Source organism: Leuciscus leuciscus (genome assembly GCF_965113295.1).
Source record: "Leuciscus leuciscus genome assembly, chromosome: 25".
NCBI lineage: Eukaryota > Metazoa > Chordata > Actinopteri > Cypriniformes > Leuciscidae > Leuciscus > Leuciscus leuciscus.
In genome coordinates this window covers 30503489-30520919 of record NC_138724.1, presented here as the reverse complement: position 1 = coordinate 30520919, position 17431 = coordinate 30503489, and the positions used below count along the sequence as shown (strand labels likewise).

Sequence of the window (17431 nt, the reverse complement as noted above, 5' to 3'; positions counted from 1 at the left end):
CCTGGGGGAACGGCCATAAGGGTCTGCGTGTTACGACAAGACCTCTTAGTTGAAGCCATCTTAGCCCGAGAGACAGTCCTCAGACCTGTCCTCGATATAGAGGGCTTCATACGAGAATGTCTCTTCTGGCCCCAAGCCTTATACGGGGGGGCACGAGAGGAAACCTTCTCAAAATATGTTGAACTGGCGGCTGTCCCCTGAGGCTGCCCCCTGGCAGCAACCCCATGAGACCTAGATTGACAACTGGGGATAGCTGATTGTCGCTCTGCCTCCTGAAACCTTTCGACAACGGTTCTCGCCGCGTCGCGAAAGAGGCCAGAAGGTGAAAGGGGGGCATCGAGAAGGAAAGCCCTGTCCTTCTCCTCGATCCCCAAGCGATTAAGCCATAAATGTCTCTCTGTGACGACTATTGCTGCCATAGAACGGCCAATAGCACGAGCCGTCTCCTTAATAATACGGAGAGATAAGTCAGCTACTCTACGAAATTCAGTAATACCGTTGAGTGAGACCTCCCAGTTATCATCCACCTCTTTGAGGAGGTCAGCCTGGTATGCCTGTAATAACCCCATCGTGTGTAGGCATGCACCGGCTCGACCCACCGCCATATAAGCTTTCCCTAACAAATTCGATGTACGAGATTTGGAGGGAAGTGTCTGAGCTATCAGGGGTGACGCAACGTCAGGGAGAAAATATTTCGCAAAATATTCCTCAACCCGAGGCATCACCCCATAACCATTCTCATTAGATTCCCTAATAGATGAGTAAATATATACATGGGGGGAAAATAATTGAGATGAACATGGATTTTCCCACGATCTCGATACCTCAGTATGAAGATCAGTGAAAAAGGGAAGGCTCTGACACAAAGATTGTGACTGGGTCTGCAGGAAGCGCTCATCCATTTTATTTTTCTTAGTCGCTTCCTGCTTATTATATGGCCATTCAACGTTTAATTTAACCACTGCCCTGGTCACAACCTCCAGCAATTCCTCAATAACGGGAATATGGGGTGGCGAATCCCCATATTTATGTGATTCAGTGTTGATAATATCTAACCCCTCGGAGCCAGATAAATCAAACGCTGTGTCTTTAACACGGTCGGAAGAAGCCGCAGCGCGGGCTTCCGAACCGTGCGCGAGACCAGTGGAGCTGGTTAATAAACACTGAGAAAGGGTCGCAACCGTCTCAGTGTTATCTGCCAGCTCCACGTGCGAATCCCATGCATACAAGCCTTAAAACTAGATTAAAGTCGCATCTCTTCAGCCAGGCATTCATATAATCCTACAGTTCAAACTACAATCCGGCCTCTAGCTCATAAATGCCAGAGGAGAACTGGCCCCCGACTGAGCCTGGGTTCTCCCAAGGTTTTTTTTTTCTCCATTAAGGCACCTGATGGAGTTTTAGGACACCATTAGGTCACTTGATGGAGTTTTTCGGTTCCTTGCCACTGTTGCCTTTGGCTTGCTCAGTTGGGGATATTTTGGGGATATTTAATTTAATTTTATCAATCAATAAATTCCTCTTGAAACAAACTTTGTTGTATTATTTTAATTTAATACTGTGAAGCTGCTTTGATGCAATCTGTATTGTGAAAAGCGCTATACAAATAAACTTGACTTGACTTGACAAGCGGCGCGCTGCCTCAACAGACGCGGGGCCTGATGCACTGGAAACGCGAGCCTGATCTGATTGATCGAACAAGCTCAAACGGGAGCGGAGCTCTCTCATAGATAGCTGAAAACAGTTTGCACAGACAGCGCCCTCGAGCACTGCCCGTGCATGCTCCACTCCCAGACAAACAACACAAAACGAGTGCGTGTCACCCTCGCTCAAATAGCGCGAGCAAGGGGACGCACACCGCCTGAGTCGTTTCTCTATATTCGCCATATATATATTGAGATAGACAAACAACACCAAATAAGACAATACAGTCACACAGAACGCTTGCTGGAGACAGAAAGCTGATACGGCTATGTTCAATAAAACTGCGGGAGATTCAAGATAGAGTGCTGGCTGATAATGATATATTTGAAAATGTTAATTCTGTCAGCACAACAACTATTGCTCGAGTCCTACAGAAACACCAAGTTACAATGAAACAGTTATACACTGTACCGTTCGAGAGAAACAGTGAACGGGTAAAAGAGCAAAGATACCAATATGTCCAGGTAAGACGTCTGAGGATACATACACAGCTATAAAAAATATTCACAGTAAAAAAACACTAGCATTACTACAGTAAAACTGTGCTCTTACTGTTTTTCAGAGAGTAATGGAGGTGGAAGCGCTGGAAACACCACATTCCTTTGTATGTATTGATGAAGCTGGATTTAACCTTGCCAAAACACGACGCAGAGGAAGGAATGTTATAGGTCAAAGGGCCACTGTGGAGGTTCCAGGCCAAAGGGGGGGAAATATCACCATGTGTGCTGCAATGGCCAATGATGGTTTGCTTCTCAACACACCACTCATTGGCTCATACAACACAGAAAGGCTTATAGCTTTCCTAGAACAGCTCTATGCTCAGCTAGTGCCAGCAGAACAGGGGGAGCCAGTAAGAAACCCCCAAGTGTTTGTCATAGTTTGCGATAAAGTTGCTTTTCACCACTCTGCAGCTGTCACAGATTGGTTTGCAGCACATCGCAGATTTATATATTTTTTTACCTGCCTGCATATTCACCCTTCCTCAACCCAATAGAGGAGTTTTTCTCTGCCTGGAGGTGGAAAGTGTTTGGTCACCACCCACATGACCAAATGTCTCTTTTGGAAGCCATGCATGCCGGATGTGAGGACACGAGTCCAGAGGACTGCCAGGGATGGATAAGGCACTCCAGAAGGTTCTTCCCCAGGAGCATGGCAAGAGAGAACATTAGATGTGATGTTGATGTAAACCTGTGTCCTGATGCTAGAGAGAGGCAGGATTAGCCCCTCAATTATTTGTTCGAATTACAGTATGTACTTTTCGTTTCTACCATTTTTTTCTCATTACTGTAATTCCATAAATTACTATAGACTATTGAAGCAAACTGCTAATTTTCATTTACCTTAAAGAATTGTTATGTTCTAAATGTAAAATAAATGTGTAAATAAATCATGTAAAAGGAATGCCACTCTTTTCTTTGAAGAAAATATTACTTTGTATGAAGCACTGAAATTGTTCAAACTGTAAAGATGAAAAGTTAGTATTTTCTGTATTGGTGTTTGATGCTAGTGTGTTTCCTCTCAGTGTGTTCTGAGGGACAGTGTGTGTTATCTCAGTGAGGGTTGTGTGTAGTGTGTTTTCTCTCAGTGTGTTCTGAGGGACAGTGTGTGTTATCTCAGTGAGGGTTGTGTGTAGTGTGTTTCTTCTCAGTGTGTTCTGAGTGACAGTGTGTGTTATCTCAGGGAGGGTTGTGTGTAGTGTGTTTCCTCTCAGTGTGTTCTGAGTGACAGTGTGTGTTATCTCAGTGAGGGTTGTGTGTAGTGTGTTTCCTCTCAGTGTGTTCTGAGTGACAGTGTGTGTTATCTCAGGGAGGGTTGTGTGTAGTGTGTTTCCTCTCAGTGTGTTCTGAGTGACAGTGTGTGTTATCTCAGTGAGGGTTGTGTGTAGTGTGTTTCCTCTCAGTGTGTTCTGAGTGACAGTGTGTGTTATCTCAGTGAGGGTTGTGTGTAGTGTGTTTCCTCTCAGTGTGTTCTGAGTGACAGTGTGTGTTATCTCAGGGAGGGTTGTGTGTAGTGTGTTTCCTCTCAGTGTGTTCTGAGGGACAGTGTGTGTTATCTCAGTGAGGGGTGTGTGTGTGTGTAGTGTGTTTCCTCTCAGTGTGTTCTGAGTGACAGTGTGTGTTATCTCAGTGAGGGTTGTGTGTAGTGTGTTTCCTCTCAGTGTGTTCTGAGTGACAGTGTGTGTTATCTCAGGGAGGGTTGTGTGTAGTGTGTTTCCTCTCAGTGTGTTCTGAGTGACAGTGTGTGTTATCTCAGTGAGGGTTGTGTGTAGTGTGTTTCCTCTCAGTGTGTTCTGAGTGACAGTGTGTGTTATCTCAGTGAGGGGTGTGTGTGTGTGTAGTGTGTTTCCTCTCAGTGTGTTCTGAGTGACAGTGTGTGTTATCTCAGTGAGGGGTGTGTGTGTGTAGTGTGTTTCCTCTCAGTGTGTTCTGAGTGACAGTGTGTGTTATCTCAGTGAGGGGTGTGTGTGTGTAGTGTGTTTCCTCTCAGTGTGTTCTGAGTGACAGTGTGTGTTATCTCAGGGAGGGTTGTGTGTAGTGTGTTTCCTCTCAGTGTGTTCTGAGTGACAGTGTGTGTTATCTCAGTGAGGGTTGTGTGTAGTGTGTTTCCTCTCAGTGTGTTCTGAGTGACAGTGTGTGTTATCTCAGTGAGGGGTGTGTGTGTGTAGTGTGTTTCCTCTCAGTGTGTTCTGAGTGACAGTGTGTGTTATCTCAGGGAGGGTTGTGTGTAGTGTGTTTCCTCTCAGTGTGTTCTGAGTGACAGTGTGTGTTATCTCAGTGAGGGTTGTGTGTAGTGTGTTTCCTCTCAGTGTGTTCTGAGGGACAGTGTGTGTTATCTCAGTGAGGGTTGTGTGTAGTGTGTTTCCTCTCAGTGTGTTCTGAGTGACAGTGTGTGTTATCTCAGTGAGGGGTGTGTGTGTGTAGTGTGTTTCCTCTCAGTGTGTTCTGAGTGACAGTGTGTGTTATCTCAGGGAGGGTTGTGTGTAGTGTGTTTCCTCTCAGTGTGTTCTGAGTGACAGTGTGTGTTATCTCAGTGAGGGGTTGTGTGTAGTGTGTTTCCTCTCAGTGTGTTCTGAGTGACAGTGTGTGTTATCTCAGTGAGGGTTGTGTGTAGTGTGTTTCCTCTCAGTGTGTTCTGAGTGACAGTGTGTGTTATCTCAGTGAGGGGTGTGTGTAGTGTGTTTCCTCTCAGTGTGTTCTGAGGGACAGTGTGTGTTATCTCAGTGAGGGGTGTGTGTAGTGTGTTTCCTCTCAGTGTGTTCTGAGTGACAGTGTGTGTTATCTCAGTGAGGGTTGTGTGTAGTGTGTTTCCTCTCAGTGTGTTCTGAGTGACAGTGTGTGTTATCTCAGTGAGGGTTGTGTGTAGTGTGTTTCCTCTCAGTGTGTTCTGAGTGACAGTGTGTGTTATCTCAGGGAGGGTTGTGTGTAGTGTGTTTCCTCTCAGTGTGTTCTGAGTGACAGTGTGTGTTATCTCAGTGAGGGTTGTGTGTAGTGTGTTTACTCTCAGTGTGTTCTGAGTGACAGTGTGTGTTATCTCAGTGAGGGTTGTGTGTAGTGTGTTTCCTCTCAGTGTGTTCTGAGTGACAGTGTGTGTTATCTCAGGGAGGGTTGTGTGTAGTGTGTTTCCTCTCAGTGTGTTCTGAGTGACAGTGTGTGTTATCTCAGGGAGGGTTGTGTGTAGTGTGTTTACTCTCAGTGTGTTCTGAGTGACAGTGTGTGTTATCTCAGTGAGGGTTGTGTGTAGTGTGTTTCCTCTCAGTGTGTTCTGAGTGACAGTGTGTGTTATCTCAGGGAGGGTTGTGTGTAGTGTTTTTCCTCTCAGTGTGTTCTGAGTGACAGTGTGTGTTATCTCAGTGAGGGTTGTGCAGTGTGTTCTGAGTGACAGTGTGTGTTATCTCAGGGAGGGTTGTGTGTAGTGTGTTTCCTCTCAGTGTGTTCTGAGTGACAGTGTGTGTTATCTCAGGGAGGGTTGTGTGTAGTGTGTTTACTCTCAGTGTGTTCTGAGTGACAGTGTGTGTTATCTCAGTGAGGGTTGTGTGTAGTGTGTTTCCTCTCAGTGTGTTCTGAGTGACAGTGTGTGTTATCTCAGGGAGGGTTGTGTGTAGTGTTTTTCCTCTCAGTGTGTTCTGAGTGACAGTGTGTGTTATCTCAGTGAGGGGTGTGTGTAGTGTTTTTCCTCTCAGTGTGTTCTGAGTGACAGTGTGTGTTATCTCAGTGAGGGTTGTGCAGTGTGTTCTGAGTGACAGTGTGTGTTATCTCAGTGAGGGTTGTGTGTAGTGTGTTTCCTCTCAGTGTGTTCTGAGTGACAGTGTGTGTTATCTCAGTGAGGGTTGTGTGTAGTGTGTTTCCTCTCAGTGTGTTCTGAGTGACAGTGTGTGTTTTCTCAGTGAGGGTTGTGTGTAGTGTTTTTCCTCTCAGTGTGTTCTGAGGGACAGTGTGTGTTATCTCAGTGAGGGGTGTGTGTAGTGTGTTTCCTCTCAGTGTGTTCTGAGTGACAGTGTGTGTTATCTCAGTGAGGGTTGTGTGTAGTGTGTTATCTCAGTGAGGGTTGTGTGTAGTGTGTTATCTCAGTGAGGGGTGTGTGTAGTGTGTTTCCTCTCTGTGTGTTCTGAGTGACAGTGTGTGTTATCTCAGTGAGGGTTGTGTGTGTGTGTTATCTCAGGGAGGGTTGTGTGTAGTGTGTTTCCTCTCAGTGTGTTCTGAGTGACAGTGTGTGTTATCTCAGTGAGGGTTGTGTGTAGTGTGTTTCCTCTCAGTGTGTTCTGAGTGACAGTGTGTGTTATCTCAGGGAGGGTTGTGTGTAGTGTGTTTCCTCTCAGTGTGTTCTGAGTGACAGTGTGTGTTATCTCAGTGAGGGTTGTGTGTAGTGTTTGGCTGCACTGAGCTGTTTTGAGCCGTGTGTTAAGAGTTGTGTTGCTCTGAATGAGTTTTGCAGGTGATGTGAACTGTTTAGCTCAGGTGACTGTTGGTAGTGCAGACTGTAGTTAGAGTTTTGCACATGTAGCTCCAGTTGTGCTCACTGTCGTTTAGCAATCGAAAAAAAAACTGTGATACAAGTAGAATGCTCTTTTATGAAGTTACTTCACTTAAGAACATATTTAGTAAGATTATGCCTGAAAAGGTTTTGGATTTTGTATCATATGTTAATTTGAAAAAATCTTGTATAATATGACTTGCTGTTTTAGTTTGTTTTGTTTTTATTGTATTTAAATGATATTTGTATGTTTGCAGGGACGGACTGACAATCTGTGCGTTCTGGAAAAGTCCAGAACGGCCGTCCAACCGAGGGCCGTCGGCACAAAAAAAAAGTCTAATAAAGCAATATGAACAGCCAACAGCAGGGGCACTAATACGATCACTAATATGCTACGTGTAAAAAACAACAACTGAGGAAGAAGAGTCGGCCTATAGCCACTGACAGAAAGTTAGTTTTATAAGGCTGCACTTTTAAATTTGCTTAAATTATATTTGAATGGCAGTGGCTCTCCAACGTGGTGCCTGTGAGTTGCCCGCTAAACACATTCTATAAATAGCCCCAATTTGCCGTCGGGGTTCCAGACTTCGAATAAATTGTATAATTTTGCGACCTTTTCAACTAAACGTTTCAATTTGAACTTTTGCCTCTACAAAATTACCCAACTCTCTTTGATTATACGCTGTCATTTGCGTTGCATATGAGAAACATCAAATGGCAAACGCTCAAAAAGCGGAACAAAACTTGTTTGATCTGAGCAGCGCATTATCAGTTCGGCCCAAAAAACATCGATCGCGGCCAAAGCAGCTGTGCGGGCTGATCTCGATCACACGGACATTATTACACAGAGCTGTGCGATCCACTGAGAAGCATTTCAATTCAGCGCAGAATTCTCTATCTCTATTATAAACCCACAAATGATGTGATTTAAGCTTGTAAAAAGCCAGATGAAACAGCGCTGATATTCTCAACATATTGACGCAAAAAAACAAACAAACAGGCGAAACATTGTTCCGAGAACAAACCAGTTAGAAGACATTTCACACCAAAACTTATGAATTAACTTTAGTAAAACAAACTTTTTTGGCAGAAATGTGCCTGTATTCATATTAAAAATGCTGGTATGTTAATATAGTCATGTATTAAATGTAGCCTAATGCAGTAATGTTTTGTTTAGAAGTTATGGCAGTTTATTTTTTTATTGATTTAATGTTTGGGCTACTGTTTTTGATAACACATACAATAGGTTTATAGAAAATCAACAAAAAAATCAATAAATATTTTCATAATTTTTCAGGAATTGTTTTTTTTTTTAACGCTTGTAAGTCTGAACCAGAATATCAAGATATTTGATTATTTCCCATATTATGGTGAAAAGTAAAAAAGCTTCACCATGTTATGTATAATAAATATTGGAGTATAACCAAAAAAAAAATCTTCTAGATTATTTTATCCCTTGAGGTAGCCTTCGCACACAAAAAGGTTGGACTCTGGTATATAGTTACTATATGTTTTATAATTACAAGTTTGTAATTTGGGGTTACTGTATACACTCTCAGAAAAAAAGGTAGGAAAGCTGTCACTGGGGCTGTACCTTTTTAAAAGATACATTTTTGTACCATATTGGTACCTTAATGGTAGCCTACATATTAATACCTAAAAAGGACAAATTAGTACAGTGACATTTCATTATTTGTATTTTATGGCATTGTAGATTTTTTGTTTTTATTTGAAGGCTGAGGCTTCATTAATAAACACAACCCCAATTATCATCATTGGTTTTGAGATGTTACTTGCTGTGAATACCTTGTCTGATAGGCTACAGTATTGTGGCATAGTATCAGGACATCCTGGCTAGTGTCTGTCGCACACGGCTAGAGGCGAATGGCCGGATGATGGGCCTATTTGGGAGAAAGTCCAGGGCTGTTTTTTAGCCCCAGTCCGTCCCTGTCCATGGCACCATCTCCAGGATTCAGCTCTGGGCTCCTCATCCTCAGTGCTCACACCAGTCTGCTGACATTTCAGATCCTACAAAAATGCACAAACATAACACAAAAAAACGCCATTTTAACCGCACAATGTCATTTGATTTCAGTATTATTTAGAAGACAAAAACGTGTTTCCCTTTCAAGGGAACTTCGAGCTGCGTCGAGACGCGGTGGGAACGCTCTGCGTGATTGCGTCGTGAAGCACGTGTATAATCAGTCCAATGGAAAGACGAGACGTCACAGGCGGGTGACGTCATCGACCAGGAAGCTATAAAGCACCCCTGCGACAGACCGCGGCAGCTTTCTGTGCCTTCAGCAAGCAATCTGTGTATTCTGTCCTTGTCATATTTATTGTTGTCTGTCAAGTTGCAATATATATATTTATTATGGCAAAAGAGAGCAAGCAAGTGTTGTGTTGTTCCCTCCCCACGTTATATCACGGGTGGGGACACACACTTCAGCTTTGTGTTGCTTGTTTGGGAGTGGAGCATGCCAACAGTCAGTTCTCGAGGGGGCTGACTGTGAGCATTGCGAGAAGCTGTCCGTGAGGACGCTCCGCTCCCGCCGGCCGTTCTTCGAGGAGGACGGTTCGGTGCGCGCGCCCCGAGGCGCGGGTCCCGCTGCTGCCGAGGCACGGCGTCGACGCGCATCTTGGGGATCGCAAATGGTTCTAACAAACACCTGTTCGATCCACATGCCTTATCTCGGGGAGAAGCACGCTCTGCGGTTTCTCCTCCCCGGGATGAGGCACTCATGCTGCGATTTCCAGTTCCGAGGAATTGGTATCGTTAGTGTTTTTGTTTAAAAAAAGAAATAAATAAATAAAAGAAAATAAGGCAGATGTTTATGAGTTTTCAATAAATAAATAAATAAGTCAGCTCATAACTCTGTTGAATAAAGAGGAGCTTATAAAAGGAGGTTTTATATAATGCTGTTGCTAAGTTAAATATTACTGGCCAGCCGAACATATATATATGAGAGTGAAAGTATAAGGAAAACTCTATATCTCAGCCTCCTCGTCGGGGAGTGCCGTTTTTTCCCTATCTCCACACTGAGGTGTCGAGATCGTGGAATAAACCGGTTTCTGTTTATGTATTTTATCCCTAAACTTCTACTATAGTAATGTTATGGGTATTAAGTATCATGGTATGACAGTGCCTCGGGTTAAAGAGACGCTTGCGAGCTATCTCTCTCCCGTGTTGGTGTCATAATAACCCCGACGTTACCCACCAGCCACCATAAATAATAGATAAATATTATTAGGCAGCACTGGTAGGTAAAATGTATAAGCATGGATTAATGTGAGGATGTAACAGCACTGACGCTATTTGAGAATTGCGTCGCGCAACAGATAAACTATACCGGGGAGGGACGGTTTCGAGAAATCGTTTCTCCTCGGCGTCCTCTTGGGCGACTCTCTGAGGAGGGTCGCAGCGCTGCCAGTTCGGTTGTTTCCTGCTGGTGGCCATGGAGTGTTATATTTATATATATATATATATATATATATATATAGTTTTTCTGATGTAAAGAAAAATTAAGATAAAATATGTCTTTTCTTCTGGACGCTCGAAGACGAAGAAATAAACTCTTCAGTGGCGTTCCAAAGGTTTCTTCCTCACCGATCTAACGTTCCTGAGACTGCTGGGCGGGAGCAGTCTCAGCATACTTAAGCTCCTCGCAGCATAGAGTGCGGTAAAACAAAGATTCGCCATTCGGGCTCATCCACAATCGATGGGGACCTGGGTGGCGGTCACAGTCTAGCCAGTTAGAGATATGCAAGATCTGAGGACTGTTTTATCTCTAAAATAGCTAAAAATGGAAGAAGCCCTGACGCCGAGGCTGCAGGCTTCTGAGGGTGGTCCCCTCCGGGGTAGGGACGGTTTTGAGAAATCGTTTCTCCTCGGCGCCCTCTGGGGTGCGACTCTCTGAGGAGGGTCGCAACGCTGGCTGTTCGGTTTTTCTGCCGGTTCGCCGTTTCAGGACACCGAGGTGTCAGCGTCCCCAAACGATCCTCCGAGGAGGGTCGTAGAGCAGTCATTTCGGTTTCCCTGCCGGTTCGCCGTTTCAGGGCGCCGAGGTGCCTGCTTTTTTCCAGCGATCCTCCGAGGAGGGTCGTCGGAACAAAGCTAGTTAGAGGTAGGCAAGATCTGAGGACTGTCGTTATCTCTATTAAAACTTAGACAAGAAGTCCTGACGCTGAGGCTATCAGGCTTCTGAAGGTTTCCCCGGGGCAGGGACGGTTTTGAGAAATCGTTTCTCCTCGGCACCCTCTGGGGTGCGACTCTCTGAGGAGGGTCGCAGCGCTGCCAGTTCGGTTGTTCCCTGCCGGTTCTCCGTTCAGGGCACCGAGGTGTCAGCGTCCCCATACGATCCTCCGAGGAGGGGCGTAGAACGGTCAGTTTGGTTGTTCCCTGCCGGTTCGCCGCTTCAGGGCACCAAAGTGACTGTTCAACCAAATCCAGAGGCCAGTCTCGAGAGACTGGTTCTCCTAGTAGAATTTCTGGCAGCGTGGAAACTACTGCCATATATTTCTCAGTGGGTCCTGCACACTTTAGAAAAGGGTTTCAGAATTCAGTTCGGTTCTCGTCCGCACAGATTTCTAGAGGTCCTCCCCACAGTGGTGGACCCCGAGCAGGCTCTGGTTATGGAGCAGGAAGTACTGACACTTCTGCAAAAGGAGCTATAGAAGGGGTTTCTCCTCCCAGCAGACAGTCAGGGTTTTACAGCCGTTACTTCATTGTTCCGAAAGAGGATGAGGGGTTGCGTCCTATTCTAGACCTGCGTCAATTAAACAGCAGGTTTCAGAATCTCAAGTTCAAAGTATGCTATACGCTAAAATGATTGTCACAGATTCAGTCCGAGGACTGGTTTGTCACAATAGACTTGAAGGACGCTTACTTATCTATCCATCCTCATATCACAGGAGGTTCCTGAGGTTTGCTTTCGGGGGCGAAGCATACCAGTATTGGGTTCTTCCCTTCGGCCTAGGTTTATCACCCCGCATCTTTACAAAATGCGTGGATGCAACTCTGGCTCCTTTGAGACTCCAGGGCATTCGCGTATTATACTTTATCGACGATTGGTTGATTTTAGCTCAGTCCGAGCAGTTGGCGGTTCGGCATCGAGATGTCGTTCTGTCTCACATAAAGAGGTTGGGGTTGTGGCTCAACGCCAAGAAGAGTGTGCTCCTCCCAGCTCAGAGGACCACTTTTCTGGGTGTTTTATGGGATTCGACAATAATGCAAGCACGTCTGTCTCCTGCACGTATTTCTGCGATTCTCACAGCCGTAAAGGGGATAAAACTAGGCCAGTCACTCACTGTGAAACAGTTTCAGAGACTGTTGGGGCTCATGGCAGCTGCGTCCAACGTAATCACTTTTGGCCTTTTGTACATGAGACCTTTGCAGTGGCTCAGGATCAAGGGGTTTTCTCCGAGGGGAAATCCATTTCGCACGATCAAGGTCACGCGGCGATGCCTTCGTGCCTTGGTCATGTGGAAGAAACCTTGGTTCCTCGCCCAGGGCCCAGTGCTGGGGGCTTCTTGTCGACGCGTAACGCTTTCGACGGATGCTTCCCTCACGGGATGGGGGGCGGTCATGAGTGGCCGCTCAGCGAAAGGTCTTTTGCAGGACCATCAACGTTCTTGCCACATAAATCGGCTAGAAATGATGGCGGTATTTCGAGCTCTCAAATACTTCCTGCCAGACCTGAGAGGTCACCATGTGCTTGTCCTTCCGGACAACACACTGATGGTCTCGTATATCAGAGCAGATATCCTGTTGAGGCAGGGGCTGAGGCCCGGGGAATGGGGACTTCACCCCAAGGTGGTGGAGCTCCTTTAGGAGAACTTCGGTCAAAACTAATCAAGTCTACCTTTCGCATCGTTTATACAACACATTGCCCATTTGGTTCTCCCTGATGCATCCAGCTCTGCTTGAACTGGATGCAACGTATTAGGTGTGGTTGAGGCTACACCTGTACGCATTTCCTGATATCTTTGCTCCTGGGAGTTACTCTCTTCCGGAGTTATGGATACTATGGGCTCGGCCTCTGAGGGGGCCCAGCTCATAGATTCAGGTCTCTCGACTGAGGTCGTGGAGACCATACTCCAGTCTAGAGCTCCCTCCACGAGAAGACTGAATATGCATTGAAATGGAAACTGTTCTCTGCCTGGTGTGGAGAATGCCTTCTGAATCTTGCTATCTGCCCTATGGTACAGTACTTGATTTCTGCAATGAATGTTTCTTTGCTGGGTTAACTCTGAGGAGAGATCCTTATTTCATCTTCTCCGTGGTACTTGAGGCTGGGGCCTGCACGTACTTGGATTTGCACCTGGTATGGTGATAGTCTTCCTCCCCCTTGCCGGGTTGTATTCCTACAAAATTTGTGGGTCATTTGTGCTGCAGGCCTTCTGTCCTCCACCTTAATACAAGCCAGATCAGGAAGAACTTAATCTGTTTTGCCCTGTCCGGGCTCTTGGATGCTTATGTCCACAGAGCTGCAACCTGTGGCATATATATAAGAGCAGTTATTTGTCTGCTTCAGGTTACCTAAGATAGGTTGCCCTGCATCTAAACAGATAATGAGCAAGTGAGTAGTTGAGGCTATCTCACTTGCTTATGAAGCGGCCGGACAGCCTTCACCTTTGGCTGTCCCGGCCCATTCTACCAGGAGTATGGCTGCCTCTAAGGCTTTATTATCAGGAGTTTCACTCTGACATCTGTAATGCGGCAGGCAGGTCCTCACCGCATACATTTGTTAGATTTTATGACTTGGACCTAGGCTCCACTCCAGGGTCTAGGGTGCTTGTTTCCTAGTATGCGCATGGTCTTCATACAGAACAGGCATTTGTCATATGGCATCGTGGGTATAGGGTTCCCACCGCGTCTCGACGCAGCTCGAAGTTCCCTTGAAAGGGAACGTCTCAGGTTACGTATGTAACCCTGGTTCCCTGAGAGGGAACGAGACGCTGCGTCGCCTTGCCATACTCCCTGCATGCCTGTGATCGACTTGCTTCGGCTTACAGAAGCTGCCGCGGTCTGTCGCAGGGGTGCTTTATAGCTTCCTGGTCGATGACGTCACCCGCCTATGACGTCTCGTCTTTCCATTGGACTGATTATACACGTGCTTCACGACGCAATCACGCAGAGCGTTCCCACCGCGTCTCGACGCAGCGTCTCGTTCCCTCTCAGGGAACCAGGGTTACATACGTAACCTGAGACGTTTTTTCTCACAAATGCCGCCATCACCTTCCCTTGCAGGTCCTGCTCCACCACAAAAGCTGTGCAGCAAATGCACAGAAATCAAGAATCAGAAAAGTGCTGTAATAGCTCTGTTTGAAATTACAATAATTAAAATAAACTACAACTTAATATTTAAATAGTTGTTATTCATGTCTGTAGTATACTCACTCGAATAGGCCGACTCTTCTTCCTCAGTTGTTGTTTTTTACACGTGGCTGTTCATTTTGCTTTATTAGACTTTTTTTTTGTGCCGACGGCCCTCGGTTGGACGGCCGTTCTGGACTTTTCCAGAACGCACAGATTGTCAGTCCGTCCCTGGCCATGGATGAGTCCCTCCATCACTCCACCTGCCCTTATTGCCTCAGATTGTGAAGCACAACACATCACGCAACAACCTCAGGCATGAAGGCACGGCTCACCTCTGGTGGTCAGCTGATTCATCAGAATAAAGCTGCAGAATGGGAACCGCTGTGTTGAGATGGCAGTAGGATGTGGGGTTCAGCGCCTGTAGTCTACATACATGATTGTAGTTTGAATAAAGCTTTGTTTCATGTGTTGACTTGTATATGCATTTGTTTATTGTGTGATGGTGACTTTGATTCATTCTTTTACTAATTTATTAATATTTCTCATTGTTGTCAGTAAATAAAATATAAATATTTAATTAATGCTTTATTTATTGTTTGAATGAAAATGTAGATATGTTCACTATACACATCTAGAGTGTATTCATGCATAGCTATGTCGTAGGACATACATTACATTTTGTTTGTTTTATTGAATTATATCATTTTCAGTTAAAAGTAATATAATTAAGTATTGGTCAGCATTTATCGTTGTTATTATTGTATGTTTTGGGTGGGATAGCAATGCAATTCATTCTGGGGTAATATTAATTTTTAACATTAATGATACTTACATTTTTCGAGTATAAAATCAACAGTTTTCTCCAAAGGCGAATCTTCGCACAGCTGCCCTTTGTGCAGACATTACAAACGCTGGAGAAAACCGTTCTAGGTAGGGCTGTTGAGTTACTGGTGTTATAAGGTGTATATATGTATATATATATATATATATATATATATATATATATGTATATGTATATATATATATATATATATATATATATATATATATATATATATATATATATATATAGGCCTTTATATATATACACACAAATATCAATCATGGGTTTGCATACATAATACGAGATTTTATACACAGGAAAAAAGAACCTACAAGGTTGAATATCGTAATATATATTTTCTTTGTAGCCGGGTGGTATCTGAATTTATAAGCTAGAGAGTACTTCCCCTTTAAGAAAAGCGAGCCCTTATGATGACGTCATAATAGCGCGATACAGAGAAAGACGGCTAAAGCAGTGCATGAGAGACGCATTCAGTCGTGTGCAAAGATGATTATCATCCTTGATTTAATCGATGTTCTATGTAAGTAAATGTAATAATCATCATTTAATCTGGTGTAATAGGCTATGCTCGTTTCATTCTGTGTATGTATACTATGTATTTTTGTGGTTAGAGTTCGAGATGGCTGGAGATGTTTGATTGATGCACGTGACCAGCATTACAAAGTCTTTATAAAAGAGTTTGGTAAGTTGTTAATGTAATGTGTATGTGCTAAACAAATGTGAATGAGGTGCATAATGTCGTGTGAATGTTATATTTGATTTTTTTGGCTTTAAATGCACATGATGAAAATGCTGACAGTGGTTTTGTGTTTTTGTAGGGTGCCACTACCGTGTTTGTTTGCTTTCAAAGTGTATTGTTTCACCCCGAAAGTGTGCCCTAACTAGGCTTGGGCGGTATTCGAATTTTGATACCGTCAAACCTCCTCCCTATTTTACCGGGGTATACGGTATTACCGTGACTAATTAAAAATTATGACATAATGGGCTCAGACGGCGTCACCAAACTGTTGGCTTGTGCCTACACCGTTCAGAAACTGAATGCCAGATCGGGCAAAAAATAAATAAAAAATCAAGCCCAACCCCTGCACGTTGTGTCTGAGTCAGGCCGACGGCATTAACTGTTATTATGAGCCGGAGCCCACCATTATTCAACATAATATCTGTGTGCGTGCAACAAGCAAAAAGTGCCTCTGTAATCCGGTGACACGTGTCCATTGATTTTTATTAATACAACTTTTCTGCAAAGATGGAAGTTGACGATCGCCATCTCTGTAGTGAACGCGCCTATAGAGAGAAATGCACATCATTACACAATCAGAGAGTGGCCTTTTTTTTTTTCGTTTTGAATTGTTTCGTTTAAAGAAATTGACGATCGGCATCTGAACGCTATAGAGAGACATGCACATCATGGATTACAGAGAGTACGTTAGGCTAGTCTATTTATTTTCGTTTTGAATGGTTTCGTTTAATGAAATTGACGATCGCATCTCCGTATGAACGCGCCTAGAGAGAAATGCACATCATGGATTACTTAGCCTAATCAGTGAGTAGCCTATTTCTTTCGTTTTGAATTGTTTCGTTTAAATAAATTTCAAGCTTTATTTATATATATTTGCCATGTCTGTGAGGCATAGCCTACACTGAGTTTCGGTTAATTTATGAGATTTCAATGCAAGTGACCGCGGCATGCCCATCATGTCATGATTATCCAGGAAATTGGTTGATGAAAAATGTATTAAAATTAAGAAACAATATACAAAACGAAATTCGTTTTAAAGAGGCCTTTTACAAAACGAAATTTATTGAAGTGGTCAAATCGTTTGACTCCCAATGCATCCCATCTTATTTGTGCCGTTCACTTTTCATAATCAACAAAGATGGAAAAAATAACATTATAATATTTTAACAAATACGAAACTTAATGCGCTTATTTAATGAACTCGAGAACAAAATGCATCCTGGCAGCAGTGAGTGGGCGGTTGTTTCGGAGATGCGACATTAGGTTAGAGGTGTTTACATCTCTTGTATTTACCGCCTCTCCCTTCTCATGCGGTTGGAACCAGAAATATTGCCAAACTGCAACCACACATAAGCAGTTTTTAGGCAATAAATAAATTATATATATTATAGGCTATATAAGTGCCGGTAATGACGGTATTGAAACTGATACCGGTGCTATTTTAAGATCCCGCGGTATCCGATATTACCGTAATACCGCCCAACCCTAGCCCTAACATTTGTAATAATTTGTACTTCAAGAAATTGACACTTTATAAGGCTTTACTGGTATCTCTGTAAAGAGATTGTTTTGTTAACTATTCATTTTGAGTTTCTACACTTAAATAGTGTAATCTAGTATTTGAGGTTGAGTGATACCAAACAATCACCTGTTATTTGTTGAACCATTCAGTTCAGAGCATTGAAAAGCCTAAAGGACATTTAAACAAGTGATTAAATTAATAGAGAATAATAAAGCCAATCTGAAATGTGATTCAGTGTCAATTAATTTATTTTGTTAACTGGCAACAAAATTTGGTACCAGGAGTGGGGTTCTTTTATAAATCGATTTGCCAGTGTCAGTTAAGTGTTAGTGG

At 43.9% G+C, this 17431-nt stretch overlaps 2 protein-coding genes and 1 long non-coding RNA gene across 7 annotated transcripts in view; 1 reads left to right on the top strand and 2 right to left on the bottom strand.

Moving 5' to 3' along the window:
• twf1a (twinfilin actin-binding protein 1a) overlaps nucleotides 1-17431 on the bottom strand; it is a 185670-nt gene that overhangs the window by 82089 nt on the left and 86150 nt on the right. The gene's annotated exons all lie outside the window — the stretch shown is intronic.
• LOC309491192 (NACHT, LRR and PYD domains-containing protein 12-like) overlaps nucleotides 1-17431 on the bottom strand; it is a 293341-nt gene that overhangs the window by 219060 nt on the left and 56850 nt on the right. The window lies entirely within an intron of this gene.
• On the top strand, nucleotides 15194-15807 carry LOC309490989. The gene is made up of 2 exons (XR_014202902.1): nucleotides 15194-15357; nucleotides 15449-15807. It is a non-coding gene; the product is annotated as an uncharacterized lncRNA (long non-coding RNA).